The sequence below is a fragment of the Sceloporus occidentalis genome, unplaced genomic scaffold, assembly GCF_023333645.1.
Source record: "Sceloporus occidentalis isolate IW3139 unplaced genomic scaffold, rSceOcc1.0.p SCAF_7, whole genome shotgun sequence".
Taxonomy (NCBI): domain Eukaryota; kingdom Metazoa; phylum Chordata; class Lepidosauria; order Squamata; family Phrynosomatidae; genus Sceloporus; species Sceloporus occidentalis.
In genome coordinates this window covers 44,658,139-44,674,418 of record NW_028316987.1, presented here as the reverse complement: position 1 = coordinate 44,674,418, position 16,280 = coordinate 44,658,139, and the positions used below count along the sequence as shown (strand labels likewise).

Sequence of the window (16,280 nt, the reverse complement as noted above, 5' to 3'; positions counted from 1 at the left end):
AAGATTCTGGATAGGCATCCAGGAGGAAATAGGCCTCATATCAAAATATTGATAATCACTGGTGATTGAAATGCAAAAATAGGTAACACAGTAGAACTAAACATTGTAGGAGAATTTGGCCTAGGGTTACATACCCAATTTTGTGAGGCTAACATTTTGTTCATTACAAACATATTCATCAAGCAACCAGTGTGACAGATATATACATGGATGTCATCTGATTAGCCTCTCTGAGTTCCAGTTCTGAGAAAAGAGCAGGGTACAAATAAATACTGTTGTTGTTGTTGTTGTTGTTGTTGTTATGGTCAATACAGAAATCAAATAGAATTCATAACTGGAAACAGAAGATGGAGAAGCTCCATTCTTTCTGCACAAACAAGACCAGGAACAGATTGTGGGGCAAATAGTGAACTGAGATCAAAAATTACAATAAAACTAAAGAAGTATACTAAATCAATCAGTGTACCAATGTACAACATGAAGACTATTGCTGTAGAATATAAAGTCCATAAAAATAATATATTTGCCTTATAAGCCAAATTGAAAAACTCTGAACCAAAACCAGGGAAATTATCAGGGAAGAATGAAAAAAGATACTATCTGTATCCAAAAGGAAAGAAAAGATAATTGGATGTCAAATTAAAGTTTTCAAATAGTTAAGGATGGGCAGGAAGCAGTAAAAAGTGGCAGAAATAGGATCAGAATCCTCAATTCAGTTGTTCGGTGACTTGCATGAAGGATCAAAGGAACTAGTATAATAATCAATGCAAAGAAATAGAAGACAACAAAAATCTAGAACAACAGACCTCTCCCACAAAAATCAGAAATGAAAGGGAAATTCAAACCAAGAGTGGGGATGCTATATGACCAACAGAGGAGTTCACTGTCTGATCAAGAAAAATAAAAAGACAATAGAAACAGTACACTGAAGAACTTTGTAAAGGAGATGAAAGGATGACAGATTAATATAAGAAAGAACATTTTGTCAATGAACCCATTGATTTAGAAAAAAAGTGAATGGATCTCTTAAACCACTTGGGAGAAATAAATCAGCAGAATCAGATAGCATACCAATAGGACTCTTTCACCCTACAAATGTGGCCAAAAGTACACTGGTATCAGTTTGGTTTCTATGGAGGGTTCAGGCTTGATTTGCTATGAAAAGGCTATTGTACACTGGACATATCAAGAAATGACATGACTTGTTTTTAAAAAACGGTGATGCTTGCTAAGGTAGGAGGACATAGTAGAGAGGAAGAGCATGTTACTTGTGGATAGATGCCATAAAGGAAGCCTCAGCTCTGAGTTTCCAAGACCTGAGCAGGGCTGTTGGAGGTCTCTCATCATTGCATCACTATGACTTGACTTGACTGTAAGTCAATGACAATTGACAACAATTATACTCCATGCACTTAAAGCAGAATACATAGCTCTTCTCCTTCATTTGATACTCACAACAACCTTATGATGTAATTCAGAGTCCTTTAAGGAGTGCTTATCCCAAAGTCATTCAGTGAGTTTTATGGTGTTGTCAGGGGCTTGAACTAGGATCCCTTATGTACCAATCCACCATAGCTATTAACACCACACTGGAATATTAATCATTAGTCATGTTGTCTATTTTTTTCTCTTAAAGTTTATGCGCATTTGAAAGACAAGAAACTGTTGTCTGCCTTCGAGTTGTTTCTAACTTATGGTGACTGTTGGAAGATTTTTGCATTCTCTTTCCATCTCCTTAGATAGATAGGGAATTCCTGCATGCAAATTCTCCTCTCTCTCTCTCTCTCTCTCTCTCCCTCTCCCTCTCTCTCCCTCTCATTTAAACTAATCATGTGACTTAGGTCCTTTGGGACTAACAGACATTATCTCAAAATAATGTCAACTGAGCTGTTGTGTTTCCATCTTCCTGCTCTCTCAACTTTCCTTGGAAAGATGGTGAGATAAATATTTCTTTGACCTGAACTATTCACTGGCTAGATTAGGATATAGCTTTTATGTAAATATAGATTAATATCATTAATAAACTTTTGTTTTAAACTACAAGCTACATGTTGGTTGTTTTTAGAGTTAGTCTCAGTTCTTAGGGAAACATAGGGCCCAAACAGACAGGCCCAAATAAAGCTGATTCAGGTCACTTTGGAGGTATGCTATTTAAATGATGCATGCATCCTAAGAGGCTAGAAGCTATCAATGAGCTCTTAACAGTGCAAGTCCCTAGGTGCAAAACATTGCCACTGAGGCAGTCATATTATTGGCAGTCACGTGGTGTCAGAGTCCTCTCCTTTACTCCTGTCCCCCTCTTCTTCTCTATTCCCAAGCAACCAGATGACTTTTATTAGAAAAATTATTTTCTTTTAAAAAACAAACCAAACAAATGAAATCTCAGTAGCAGAGCTCCAGAGTTGCATGAAACAGTGAAAATAAATAATTAAATAAAATAAAAACCGAGAAGACATACTGAGTAGGGCAGAGAGGTAGGGTTAAGGGGAAGGTCAGGAAGCAAGTGTAATGGCAGCATTGACACGATTGAAAATTGCAGCAATTCTAAAAACAGGTATAATTCTTTTACCCTGACAAGCGCAACTGAGGCGAGAACAGGGCTCATCCAGTAAAGCCTGTATAGTGCATTACAGTAATCCAATTGGGGTGTAACTAAGGCATGTGTCACTATAGCCAACCCAGACCTTCCAAGGAAAGGGTGCAGCTAGCACACTAAATTCAATGTGCAAATGCACTCCTGGACATTGCAGAAACATGAGCATTCACAAATAAAGTAAGCCCCCCTCGCTCGCTGGGTGAGTTCCAGAGGGAACTCACCCAGCTCTTCCCCTCCCTCCCCTGCCTCTGGAGTCAGTTAAAGGGGCCAGAGGGCGAGGGGATGAGGAGAAGCAAGGACACCCTGTTTCTCTTCATCCTCCCATCCATTGGTCCCTCCCCAGAGCTGGCTAAAGGAACAGGAGGGGGGATGAATGAAATGAATGAATGAAAATTTATTTCTAGACCGCTATTCCTTGCAGATCACAGCGGTTTACAAAAAGCATCATCAGAAAACAATACAAAGTGACAACCCATAGCCCAACAATGCAAAAACCCACCCATACCATTTAAAAGCAATACAAAAAAAACTTCTAAAAACATTCCGTACAATCATTCAATCTAAAACCAATTAAAACCTGTATAACAAATTAGCTGGATCAAACAAAATGCACAGAAGAGAGAAAGGATAACATCAAGGCACATGGGGGAAGGCTTGACGGAAAAGAAAGGTCTTCAGATTCTTCCTAAAAAGATCTAGAGAGGTTGCTGAGCGGAGCTCATCGGGCAAAGAGTTCCAGGTCTGAGGGGCCACGATGGAAAATGCCCTTTGTGAAGAAGACACAAACCTTGCCTTAGGAACTCTTAATAGATGTTTTCCGCCCGATCTGAGAGTGTGGGGCGGACTGTATGGGGATGATGATGAGGAGGAGGCACACCCTCTTTCTGGCTGCTCCCTCCCTCTTGGGCTTTTTTTTCACCACCAAGGAGTGCACGCCAGCGGGTTTAACATTCACAAACATTAGAAACCGTGAATGCTAGGTCCGCGAATCCGGAGTGACAACTGTATACCCAGTCTGCAGACCTATTTCCAGGGAGATTGTAATCTTATCCAACATAGGTTGAATCCAGGAGTATACCTAGCTTGCAGACCTATTTCCTGGGAGAGTGTAATCCTATCCAGCACAGGCTGAAACCCTGATCAGCCTTGTAACTGACCAGGAGCACTTTTGTCTTGTCTGATTTAAGCTTCAACTTGTTTGCCCCACCCAATCTATTATAGCTGCCAAATACTTGTTTAGCACAGAAACAGCTTCCTTAGAATTAGGTGGAAAAGGATAATAGAGCTCCTTTAGGCAGGTTGGGAGCATGCCTTGCTGGAGCGAGGCATTATATACCCCTGTTATCCATCTAGCCAATCTCCTGGCCTCTGATAAGTCAGGAAGGACAAGGATCTAGCATACATATGGTGGCTCTCACCTCTCTAAGGACCCTGCCCACATACCCAAGCTGTACAAGTTGACAACTATTCATTAACACTGCCAAGGTTACACCCACAGGATCTGTATTAATTGTAGCATCCAAGTCAGAACAAATCTGAGTGGTTTTATCAGCAGAGTACTTAGTAAATTGTTAACAGCAGGCTATGAAACGATCTAGATTCTGCTCTATTAGGGCAAGGTGTAAAAGGCTCCTAATGAAGTGAAACAGCTCCACTCAGCAGCTCTTTACAGACATAGTGGTGGCAGGGAAAAATATGTTTCTGCTGCCTGCATTGCCAGAGAGTAGGTCCTCAAGTAAACTATTGCCTGAGAGACATTTTCTGCCAATGTCTCTCTAGTCAATGTCTCACTCATTTTATTGCTGCCAGCTCCTTAAGAGAACCAGGAGGCTGGTTGAGTTCTGCTCAGTGAAAAGAGACTCTTGGGAGTGATTGTGTCTACCAGCCTAATAATTTTCTTGTTCCAGAGGTCAACCAGGGTATTGACAGAATTACTCGCTGAAACAACTCCCCAAAAGATTCAAATGCTTCCCGGAGTGGACCATCTTAATTGGTTCCCCCACTTCTGCAGGTAGTGGTCTGTCCATGACAACAGAACTATAGAAAGTCCCTCCACTCCCAGATCACTATCATCCCATCTAGCACAGAAGATAAAATCCACAGACTGTGCCCAGCAACATAAACAGAGCCTGACACTACTTAGAACAGACCCATGGTTCTCATAGTGACCATGAAGTCCTGAGGTCCTGAAAGGGTAGTCTCAGCATGGATGTTGAAGTCCTCCAGAACCACAAACCAAGGGGATTCCAACACCAATCCTGATACCATCCCGACTAGCTCAGGAAGGGAGTCTGCTGGACAGTAGTGTGGGTGATACACTGAATTCCTAATTTGTCCTGGCCACCCAGATTCAAACCTTTCAGACTGTGAAATGGGGCACCTGATGGAATCATGAGAGACCACTGCAAGCTCCCCATCCCCAAGATCTCACCTGCTGCTGCAAAGAGGAATTTGGGGGGGGGGGGGCAAAATTGAGAGAAATTAACCCCTCGCCCCCAGTTCATCCAACCAGATCTTTGTAATACAGCCCAGATTGGCATATTAATCCAGGATTATGTTCTAGACAGCAGTTGTTTTCCCATTTACTGATCTGTCATTAAGCATCAACATTTTCAATCCAGGTGGACTGTTGACATGGCTACCCAAACTAATTGGAACAGAGGGCAGTTTTGGAACAACCAATACCCTATTTTGGGTTATTCTCCCACAATGACGTACTTGCCCTCTCTTACTGTATCTTCCTTTTCCCTGTACTGCTGGAATAGCTGCTCCATGAGTCCCACCATCTCCCTCCTGTTTCTCACAAAACATAAATCAGTAGGAAATACCTTCCTTTTTTTACCATTGAAAAACTATACATCATAATTGGCCCTTATTCTGGCAGGTAGATATCAATAAATAGGCCTTTGTGGTTGCCTGAAGTCACTCACCCCAAAAGCAAACCTAGACATAGTAAAAGTAATCTCATTATGTATTTGAGGAAGGGTGTGTGTGTGGAAGGTCAAAAATTAAAAATGCAATCTGGACATGTCTAATCAGAAGTAAGTCATGCTGAATTTAGTGGAACTTACTCCCAAGTAAATGTAAGGATCAGTCAATGAAATGATTAAGTTATGTGTGAGGGTATGTCAAGAAACAGTTTTTTCCTTAAATTACTGGGTCAATGTCATGAATAGTCACTTTCCCCCTACAGTTCTGTGTTGAGAGCCAATATGGTGTAATGGTTTGACAAGGACTCTGGAAGACAAGGGTTAAAATCTCCATTTGACCATAGAAACTCATTGGGTGACCTTGAGCAAATCACTCTCTCTCAGCCTCAGAGGAAGGCAGTGTCAAACTCCCTCTGAACAAATATCGCCAAGAAAGCTCCGTGATAGGTTCGCTGTAAGGTCATCATAAGTTGGAAGCAACTTTGAAGAACACAATAATAACAACCTACATATGCTGTGTTGGCTTCCATTTTGTTTTCAGGCACAAATTGTGGTGATAATTAAAACCCCTTTATGGGAACAGAATACTGTAACTAAAGGACTGCTGTCTGTCACTTGAATCTGCTTGCCTACTGAAATAATTGGGACTGGGGTCTATTCTGCAGCCAGCTCTATAAACCTTTCATGAAGGAGACTGCTCTGGCCATATTTAATGGACTTTCATAGTCAAAACCTTCAATTTTAGGAAGGCTTTGGACCATAAATGGTTGCTCATTTTTCAAAAAATAATTTTAATTGCTATGATTAAATCATTTAAACAGCTATTTTGTTCTCTTATTCCCTATGCTGTTTGGTGTTTTATTCTATGGCTGCTTTGTAGTATTTATTGTTGTCACACTGCTTATTAAACTGGTTAATTTATTGTTTTAAATTAAACAATAAACTTGAGTCAGCTGCTGAAGAAATCAACAGCAGACCATGGGTTATTAGTTTTTTGTGGGTTTTTTGGGCTGTGTGGCCATGTTCTGGAAGAATTTGTTCCTGACGTTTCGCCAGCATCTGTGACTGGCATCTTCACATTCCTGAAGTTTCACCAGATGCTGGCGAAAAGTCAGGAATAAACTCTTTCAGAACACAGCCACATAGCCCAAAAGCCCCACAAAAACTATGGAAGCCAGCCGTGAAAGCCTTCGACTTCACATAGGTTATTAATTTGGGGTGTTTAACTAACTTAAGTCTGTTTTAATAATCCGTTGTTTTTGGCTTGTACACGATAGCAAGATAGAAAGTGGGAGAAACCAAACTGAATCCTTCCACACATTAGTATCACTGTAAAGTCAAGAAAAATTGAGTATTGTGCATTGTCATGATGGTGGTGAGTTTGCCCTGCTTTTTTTCATGAATATATAAGCCTCAAAGAAATAGGATGGGAGTGATTTCCAAAGTTGTTATCTTATCTAAATTTTACCAGGGCAAGTGTGTGTGTGTGGGGGTGGGTGGGTGGGGTGGGTGACAATACTGGTACTTAAGGGACCAATATTACTATCCTGTCATTGCAAATGGGTGAAGAGTGAAGGATGAAGGAATGGTGGCTTGCTAAAAATTTGCTCAGTGAATTAATTTGTGCACAAGTATCCTGATATAAACATATATTCTTTCAACTTTTCAGGCTGTCTCGCCAGGTTGTAGTTTTAAGACCAAGCAGAGTGCTAAAACCAGCATTAAATGAGACAGAGTAGAACCAATGGATTATGAGAATGAAGATGTGAGTGAGAGCTTCCACACACTTCACCCCAAGGTATTTTTAAGGCCATCACTTTTCTTTTCTTTTTTTTACATCTCTTGTATGTGAAGGGGGGTAATACAATGCTTGTTTCTTTTAAAGTAAAAAAGGCATGGTACACACCAGCCTTTTGCGCCATGTCGGTGCCAATTCTAGGGTTAGGAACTGCGTGGAAACCGCATGGTCTCTAACCCTACTATGGTGCGGCACCATCACAGTGGCGGCATCACGTGTACATGGGCGCCACCATTGTGACGTAAGCACTGCGCGGCATCTACATGGCACTGCGCATTGCTTACGTCATGAGTGCGCCAATGGCGCACTCGCGACATCACTGCAGCACAACAGAAAGAACTCCTTAAATACCAGGTTCTTTTTGTTCTGCAGTGGCGATGCACCATTTGGGGGTTGCGCTGTTCCTGCGGAGCAAAAACAGGCGCCAGCAAGCTGCCGTTTCTCGGCGGTCTGTCCTGCGCCAAAGTTTAAATGTATTTAACTAAGGCTGCATTTGCACTGCAGAAATAATGCAGCCTTAGACAGAGAAACACCACAACACCTACAGCCATTATAGCAAATGGAAGGGAAGGGATTTCATCTTGGAGCAAGTAACCTCATCTACTGTAATATACTCTATCATTGCTCCAATCTCTCCTCCAATGGTTGCTAAGACTTAATATTTGCCAGGACTCTGAGACCAGTAAAGGTCTAGCTACCCAGTACTGTGCCCTTACTTCTAACCCCAAGAAGGTTAAAGGCATTGTGGGAGAATTTGCAATTGGCATATTTTTTATTTCTTAGGCTAAGAGGGTCCAGAGTGATGCTCTAGTCGAGTTATCAAATTGTGGAGTGGCACTCTATAGCTTCCACTGGGTTAAGCATGCTCCAGTATTTTTGGACTCACGAAAATTAGAGTGCTGTGAATGGAGATATGTAGTCCAGAGCATATAGGTAGAGCATTTTCTCTTTAGACTGTGGATTAGCACAATGGAGACAATAATAAAGAAATGTTGCTGGAAAAAATATTAAATGCTTTCACCAGCATCTTTTTCGATGCCCATTGATTTTGGAACATTTGCTGAGAGTCTCGAAATAAATACTGTACTCGTTTTTTCCTCAAGCTGGCATGCACTGCAGCCAAATGGTTGTGTTTTAAATTCAGTTCACTGTGAAATTGATGATACTGTGTGAGAGTAGCCGTTACTTCATTTCCTAGGGCAAATACATTTATGCAGTCACTTAACATCTTTGAAGAGCGACTGTGAAAAAATGTTGGGAATAAACTTGTTTTTTGTTTGGGTTTTGAAAAAAAATTATGTGTTGTATTGAGATCTTAGAAATCAAATTGGAATGCACATTGGTTGATGTGTGATGGCTGTTGTTCTTTGAATATATACATTTGTTACTTTGAATAGCCTCAGCCAGCAAAATCTCTTGGGCTAGCGCTGACTTGCCCCCAAATTCTCCTTCTGCTGTATTAAATTTCCTCATGTATTTCCCTTCACTGCTTCTTTGCTTTGGAATTCAGTCCATGAACAGCAAGGGGTAAGTAATGTGTGAGGTAGTTGGATAGAACAAGAGAAGACCTGTGACACTATAGCTCCTTTTTCCGCCTTCAGGCTCCAGATCATTACCAAGTTCTGCTATGAAGCTTTGGGTTTAACCCAGAACTACAGTTGGGGAAGCATTAACAAAGCAAGTGAATCCCATTGAATTCACTGATACTTTCTCTTTAGTAAGTGTATTTAGGATTGCATTCTTAGTACAGGTAATTACATGTGCCCATATATGCCAGGTGCTGTAGGTTATATTTCAGAGGAAGGAAGTAATTGGCAAAACCACCACTGAATATTCCTTGCCTAAGAAAACCCTATGAAATTCATGGGCTCATCATAAGTCGACTTGAAGGCACACACACATACTCATTTCAAGTCTTCCTCATTCTTCTTCTGACTCTCTTTTATCTCCCATCCACTAAAATATAGACCATGAGCTTCAGGACAGTATCTGCCTTTGTTATTTTTGCTATTCTTGTCAGTTGTTATGTATAGCTATGTAATTAAATATATAAATAAAAAAGAAAATAATGCTATTACATGTTTCACGAAGGAGGGATAAATTCCAGGAGCAGTGCTAACTAGATGTTGACTTCCTTTTGAAGGGCTCCTCAGAGACTAGTGTTGCCAGGTGTTGGAAAACTTTTCTTTGCATATAGACTGAACAAAATGCCTAAATAAACAAATCTGTGTTTGAGGGGTGTGGGACCTTCTCAAAGAGAAAAATTGTGCATCATGAAATTTGTGAATGTTGGCAATCTGTTAATTTTACAGAGAAATACAAGGCTGGGTTAACTGAAAACACTACTTTAGTTTGGTATTTAGTAGAACACCAACTTCATAGCTACATCCTGCTATAATTTCATATGTCCCTTATTGATATTTTGAAAACTTGGCAATATTACCAGAAATTACATAGATTTGTAACATTTTGGTTAAATTATATAGTATCAATTGAGTGTAAGCAGAGGCGATTCTGGAACTTTTTCAAGAAGTCATAGAGATAATTAGAATAACACTCTTACCAATAACAAATCCAGTGCTTCACATCAGGTTCTTGGAGACAGTCATATGCCACACACACACAATGTCCTTTCTCCTTCAGTTCTCAGTTCTCCCTCGCCCCCCCCCCCTGCCCCCGCTTTCTAGTTTTGTTTTTTTAAATGATCCAATAATGTCCATATTGCTTGTATCATCTTTCCCTGACAACGGGTGAATGAGTAAGTAAGTATGCCACCTATCTCAAACTCTGATGCATCTTCCCTTTAATGGCACTTCAGGGAGCTTCAGCTATTCCATTGCTACTGGTCAGAGCATTCATAGCAATACCAATATGTGTTTACAGAATGCATACTGTTCAAAAAGTTAGTTAGATGCAGAGCATGTTCCCAGCTGTGTAATTTTTCTTGGTATATATCTTGTACTGCAAAGGCTTGTTAAATAGGCCTCATGTGATGTTACTGGAAACATTCTCTTCATAATCTATCATCTTTAAACTATGGCAGCCAGAGTGTCTTTCTTCCTTTAGCCTTTTTTGTCTCTTCATCCCTAGTGGTAAGTTTGGCCCCTTTTCTCACAGAACACATTATAAGTAATGCCTGAAGTGAAATGATTGAGATAGCAAGTAAGATTTTGCACACGGAGTACATCTACTCTTTCTCTCCTGCTGCATGAGAATGTCTTAGAAGAAGTAATTAATTCTTCATGAGACAAATAATGAAGGGCTTGGTTTCAGACGCTAGAACATTCCCAAAGCAGATGTTACCATGAAGATGTTTCAACAAAGCATATATGACATGAAATGTTTTGTGTTTTAACTGTCCTGTCACTATCACTAATACAAAGCATCTTGACCTCAAAGTGCTGTTTATGTTCAGAAACTGATCAAAGCAAAGGAACTGGAGAGAGATCAGAGGCTTCAGAATTAAATCAAAAGGTTTTCAGATGTGGATGACCTGTGGGTCACTGCTTGCTTCTTACCTGGGATTTGTTCTGTCTCAACAGCTTTATTACTGACTTTCATTTTGGGTCTAGAAGACAAATGCAGGTTTTCTCTTGGGAACCTGACTAACCCAAGACGTTTAGCTGACAGAGGCAGAATGGCAAATGGCACTGCCCCAAAGTCAAAATGCAAAACACTCCAGTCAAGTTATTTTGGCATATCAGGCAGAAAATCCCAAGGTTTGAAAAAGTTACCTTTTATGAGAATTTCAGTCTCCAAAAAGGAATTTTTCCTAGCTCTGAAACAAAACTTGAAGCACGCTTTCCCTATCCTTAGCAATAAAAATACTGTATTAATATATTAAATAATCAAATAACAAACAATTTGTTATCTTTTCAAATTACCTTAGGCACAGGACAACAACAATATCCTTTTAACTCAGGTAACTTACTTGCAGAATGAATACCGTATATACTCATGGACAAGTCGACCTCATGTATAAGTCAAGGGAAGGTTTCAGGGTAAAAACCATGGATTTAGATATGACCCGTGGATAAGTCAAGGGTAAAACTCAGGGGGCTATAACAAAGGATGGAAAGGGGGAAACACCACTTCCGTCCCTCCTTCTCCTTTTCTGGCCTCTCCCAACCACCTGACACTACTTCCCAGGTGCTGAAGGAGAAGTTTGAAAATCAGATTGGGGAGGAAAAGAAGTAGAGTTAAGTGTGGTGTTTCTTGGATGGGAAGGTGAGGCTTTAAAATCGGATTGGGAAGGGAAGGAAGTGAAGTTAAAAGGGGTGTTTCTCTGATGAGAAGAAAAGGCTTTGAATTCAGATAGGGAAGGCAAACAAGTGGAGTTAAATGGGGAGTTTCTTTGATGGGAATAGAAGGCTTTAAAATCAGATTGAGAAAGTTGCACACACAGACAAACACAGAGACAAAAACTCCTACAGGTGTGGGGAAAAGTGGGGCATCATGGCATGCTTGTTTCTTTCTCAGCAGATTAGTGTATTGACCCTTATATAAGTCGACCCAGGATGTTAGGGTCAATTTTGGGGCATAGATTTCTCAACTTAGTTGAGTATGTACGGTATGCAAGGCGGCAGACTGTAAGCTAATTAACATACAGTTTCTGTGGAGTGATCAATAAGATGTTCTGCTTGCTTTCTCAGTATCAGATCGCTAAATATTCTTGACAAAGCCAGGCCTTCCATTAGGAGAATGAGGTATTACATCCATCTCAGGTGGCAGATATTACGTGGCTGTAGTGGTAGCCCCCAGATATCCCTTTGAGTCCCTGGGTCAACTGCCTATTGATATGTCCACTTTCTTCTCTGAGAAATACTGTTCTGCAGTCAATACAGCAAATCATTTGTGTGCCAGTTATTCTACAACATCATCGTCTCCGAATTTATTAAACCCTTTAATTTGTTTGAATGATTTGGAGATAGAATTGCAGTAACAGAACCAGTTCTTTGTTCTGAGTGGTTAAAGAGCAAGAACATATCATACTTCTGGCTCCTAGGTGTTCATGTTGGCTGTCCGTTCTAAACAAAGTCTACATGTATCTAAAATACAACACATTAATAGGCTCACATTTTAACTAGGACCTTCTGCTGTTCTTGAATGCTGGATTTCTGAATTGTCACACTTAGGGAGACCATTTAAACTTCTTTTAAAAAAATATTACCAAAAGCAGTACAAAAGAGGATTCTAATGTTTTCCATGAATATTAGCATATGCTAATTTATATGTATACATGAGGATCTGAAATAATTACTACATTTTACCATAGTGGATAAACTCCAAAGAGCTGGTGACATGTTTGCCTGCTCAGTTTTCTACTCAGTTGCTATTCAGTTCATGGCCCCTTCTTCATGGCACCTCCTTTTTCTTCTTTGGCCTCTGTCCAGTGAAGGCATTACACTAGTGCAGGGCCAATTGCATTTTCAAAATTAATTCAGGGATGCACATTTTCAGAATTAGCTCAGGGATGCATGACCTGTTGCGCAGCTACTTGGGCAATGGTCTAATCCAATGCAGCTATGCCAATGTGGATTTTCACTCTGCTAGTTTTGTATTGGATTTTGCCTTTTTCTTTAAATCAGACTTGAAACAGACAACCCTTCAAATGGAGGATTGTTCTCTGTAGAGTAGGAAATAGGAAAATCCTACATGCTTTATTCCATTATAATTATTATTTGTTGATGTTGTTGTTGTGTACCTTCAAGTTGTTTCTGACATATGGCAACCCTAAAGTGAACCTATCATGGAGTTTTCTTGACAAGATTTGTTCAGAGGAGGTTTGCCATTGCCTTCTCCTGAGGCTGAGAGCATGTGACTTGCCCAAGGTCTCCCAGTGGGTTTCATGGTTGAGCAGGGAAATTAACCTTGAACACCAGAGTTGTAGTCCCTATACTCAAACTACTATGCCGTTCTCAAATATTATTCCCACATATTGATGGTAGGCATACTGCTGGTTGAGTCTGGAAGGCCAATCAAATGGGTGGGCAATCTGTGGTCCTCCAGATGTTAAAAGTTTCTGTCTCCCATCAGCAGGGCTAATGCTCAGGGATGATGGGAATTGTAGTCCAGCAGGATCTGGAGGGCCACTGGTTCCCCACCTTTGTATAAACAATTCATACAATTTAAGCACTTCCTAAAATTATGGTGGTTGTTGTGTGCTTGCAGATCATTTCTGACCTATGGCAACCATAAGGTGGCCCTATTATGGGATTTTCTTGGCAAGATTTGCTCAGAGGGGGTTTGCCTTTGCCTTCCTCTGAGGCCTAAAGAGTGTGACTTGCCCAAGATCACCCAATGAGTTTCCATGGCCAAGCTGGGAATCAAACCCTGGTCTCCAGAGTTGTAGTCCAACATACAGACCACTACACCATGCTGAGTCTCACTCTAAAATTACTAATTGTTAACTAATCCCAGTTACTGTATTTTTATGCATATTGTGGGAGGTTTATATTACCTCTAGTTGATAAAATTCACAGTTACACACAATATTGAATGATCCAGGATAGTGAGAAAGCAGTACTCCAGATATTTGTCTTGAGATAAAACATAGATTTAAATCTGCAAGGGATTAGGGAAATGGCGGTCAGAGAGAGCTACTGTTGGAGTAATGTTCATCTTGTTACAATGCTCAGGATGAACTTTTCAACTTTTCTATCCACCTATAAAGCTGAGCTATAGCTAGAACAATGTCATTGTGTCCTTTTCTTTATTGGTGGTGAGATTTGCCTTAATAGGATGATACTAATTAGTGGATATGACATTGTACACAGTTTTATAAAATACTTTAATGAAATCTCGAGTTCTCTCTGCAGTTATTATAGTACACATAAGTGAGAAGATCCTTGGGTTACCCTTTTTTAAAGTAAGGACACAATTCAAGTAGGGTTAAGCTCTTTTGACCCTGCTTGCAACATGAGAGTTGTACAGATGCTTAAATCTCTACAGTTAAAATCACTAGCTGAGAAAACATATTTCTTTAACTAGATTTATGTTCTAAACACTATCCTTGAGAACAAACTTACCTTTGACTCTATACAAGAAATGTAACCATTGATTGTTTAACACATGAAAGCATTGTACATAAATGATTGTTATTAGAGAGAGGAATGGCCAAGGTGTTCAGGAGGAACAGGTGGTGGATTATCACTGCTGCTCTGCAAAGTTGCCTCATTATGCTTAATGATAGATAGGACAAGCCCTGCACTGCAGTTTCCCCATTAATTTTTGTGGAGAGTTTTGTTTGAAGATGGAGCTTCATTGACACTTGTGGAGAGACCTTCCTGTGCAGGAATCCTCTGAGCATTTTACAACTGTGATCCCACTAAAATCTGAAGAAAGTTCCACTTGATAAGGAAATAAAATGAAACTACAAGGTGTTTTGTATTTTAAATAACTTTTTGTGCATGACTGGAGAATAGTTGTCTTTTTAATTGTTCGAAACTTATTTATTTATATGCTGCTTTTCTCCCAGAAAGGAGACGAAGGTGTCTCTCAAGAGAAAACCATTAAAAAACCTTTACAATAAGAATTTAAAAACAATTAAAAACCAACTAGTTAAAATAGTATAAAATTAATGTAAAAGCTGGCAAAAGTTGAAACATAACTAAAATACACACACCATAACTAAAACACACAGTGCAGAGCATTGTTAATTTACATGAAATAAATTTACAATATATATTCCAAAGGGTATAAAGAGACACCATTTGTCAGGGAAACAGGCAGAGAAGCCCCCTTTTTTCCTTCATTTAATACCAGTTTTCTGTTTTGTTATTCTCTTGAACACCAAAGGAGTCACTTCTCAACAAAGAGTCTTATCTCAGTTTTCTAGTACCTGGTTAAGATTATTTTAGTAGCAGTTCACAAATATTTTAAAGCAAGTAGAATCCTAATACTCTGCATATTTAACAACGCAATGAAACAATCCAAATGGGGGGAAAGCCATAAAAATGAATAAACCTTTAACAAAGATTAACATTTGCAGAAAAAAAGTAATGATCAACAGATTGTATCAAATCATTTTAGAGCATCTCTCCTGTGGTTCATAAATTGATTCTTAGTGGACAGATATAGACGGTCTTCATTCCAGTTTAATTTTTAAGATGGGAATACATTGTGTCTTCCAAAATTGTAATACAGTACTAATGCATTGCTACAAATGATGGTTCCTGTAATCCAAAGTACAAAAGTTGTTTGGTAAGAGTGCAAGTCTGCCTACAGTCCCATAATGTGTTTAAACAAGTACTCTACTTTTAAAAGATTATTCTAAACAGATGCCATTGCCCTTTCCCCATGCATTCATTGTATCATGTGAATAAGCCTGTGATATACTATTTTTGGGAGATTTTGATACCAGAGGTAAATAAATAGATATTTACAACTGTAATGGGTTCAACCAACATGTTGGTGTTAGAAATGCATAAGATTAGAAATTACAGTGTTATCATAGGGGATAATTATGTAAGACAAAAGTTAATTTTCCATATGTATCCTATATGCTTGTAGATACCTTCCTTGTATGGAGAGCATGCATTTTCCTGACCCATCGTTCTCCCCTCTCTCTTGGCTTCTCCCTCATTCTCTGTCCTTTCGCCATCACATGCCTCAGGCTCAATGGTAAGAACAGGCCCTGCATGCATGAAGTTATGGATAGCATTCATAGTTAGAAATTCTGTCAAAGTCATGGTTTCTGATCAAGCCAGCCCAAGGCATTTTGCTGTCTAAAATGGAGCAGCAAACAGCATCCACTAACAACCACTTCATTCAAGGCACATAGCACCTGAAGCCAACTAAATTAATTTATTCCTGTGGCAGAAAACCCTACAAGCATCTCTCCCCATACTTGACAGTGACAATACAATAATAAATAAATAATAAATTTCCAGGAAAATCTGGAGCAAAAGGTAAATCTTTTTAATCCAGTTTAAGGAAAAGATGGCCTAGATGTGGT

General features: G+C 39.6%; 1 protein-coding gene across 3 annotated transcripts in view; it reads left to right on the top strand.

Annotated features, from left to right (window-relative positions):
* LOC149309657 (transmembrane protein 108-like) overlaps positions 1 to 16,280 on the top strand; it is a 237,527-nt gene that overhangs the window by 12,806 nt on the left and 208,441 nt on the right. Inside the window, exons 2-3 of one of the 3 annotated variants that reach the window (XM_089531296.1) lie at positions 7,196 to 7,324; positions 8,835 to 8,851. The exons of 1 other annotated variant lie outside the window; for it this stretch is intronic. The gene's annotated coding sequence lies outside the window, so the exon portion shown is untranslated. The remainder of the gene's footprint in view (positions 1 to 7,195; positions 7,325 to 8,834; positions 8,852 to 16,280) is intronic. One more of the 3 variants, XM_089531295.1, reaches the window with a different exon arrangement.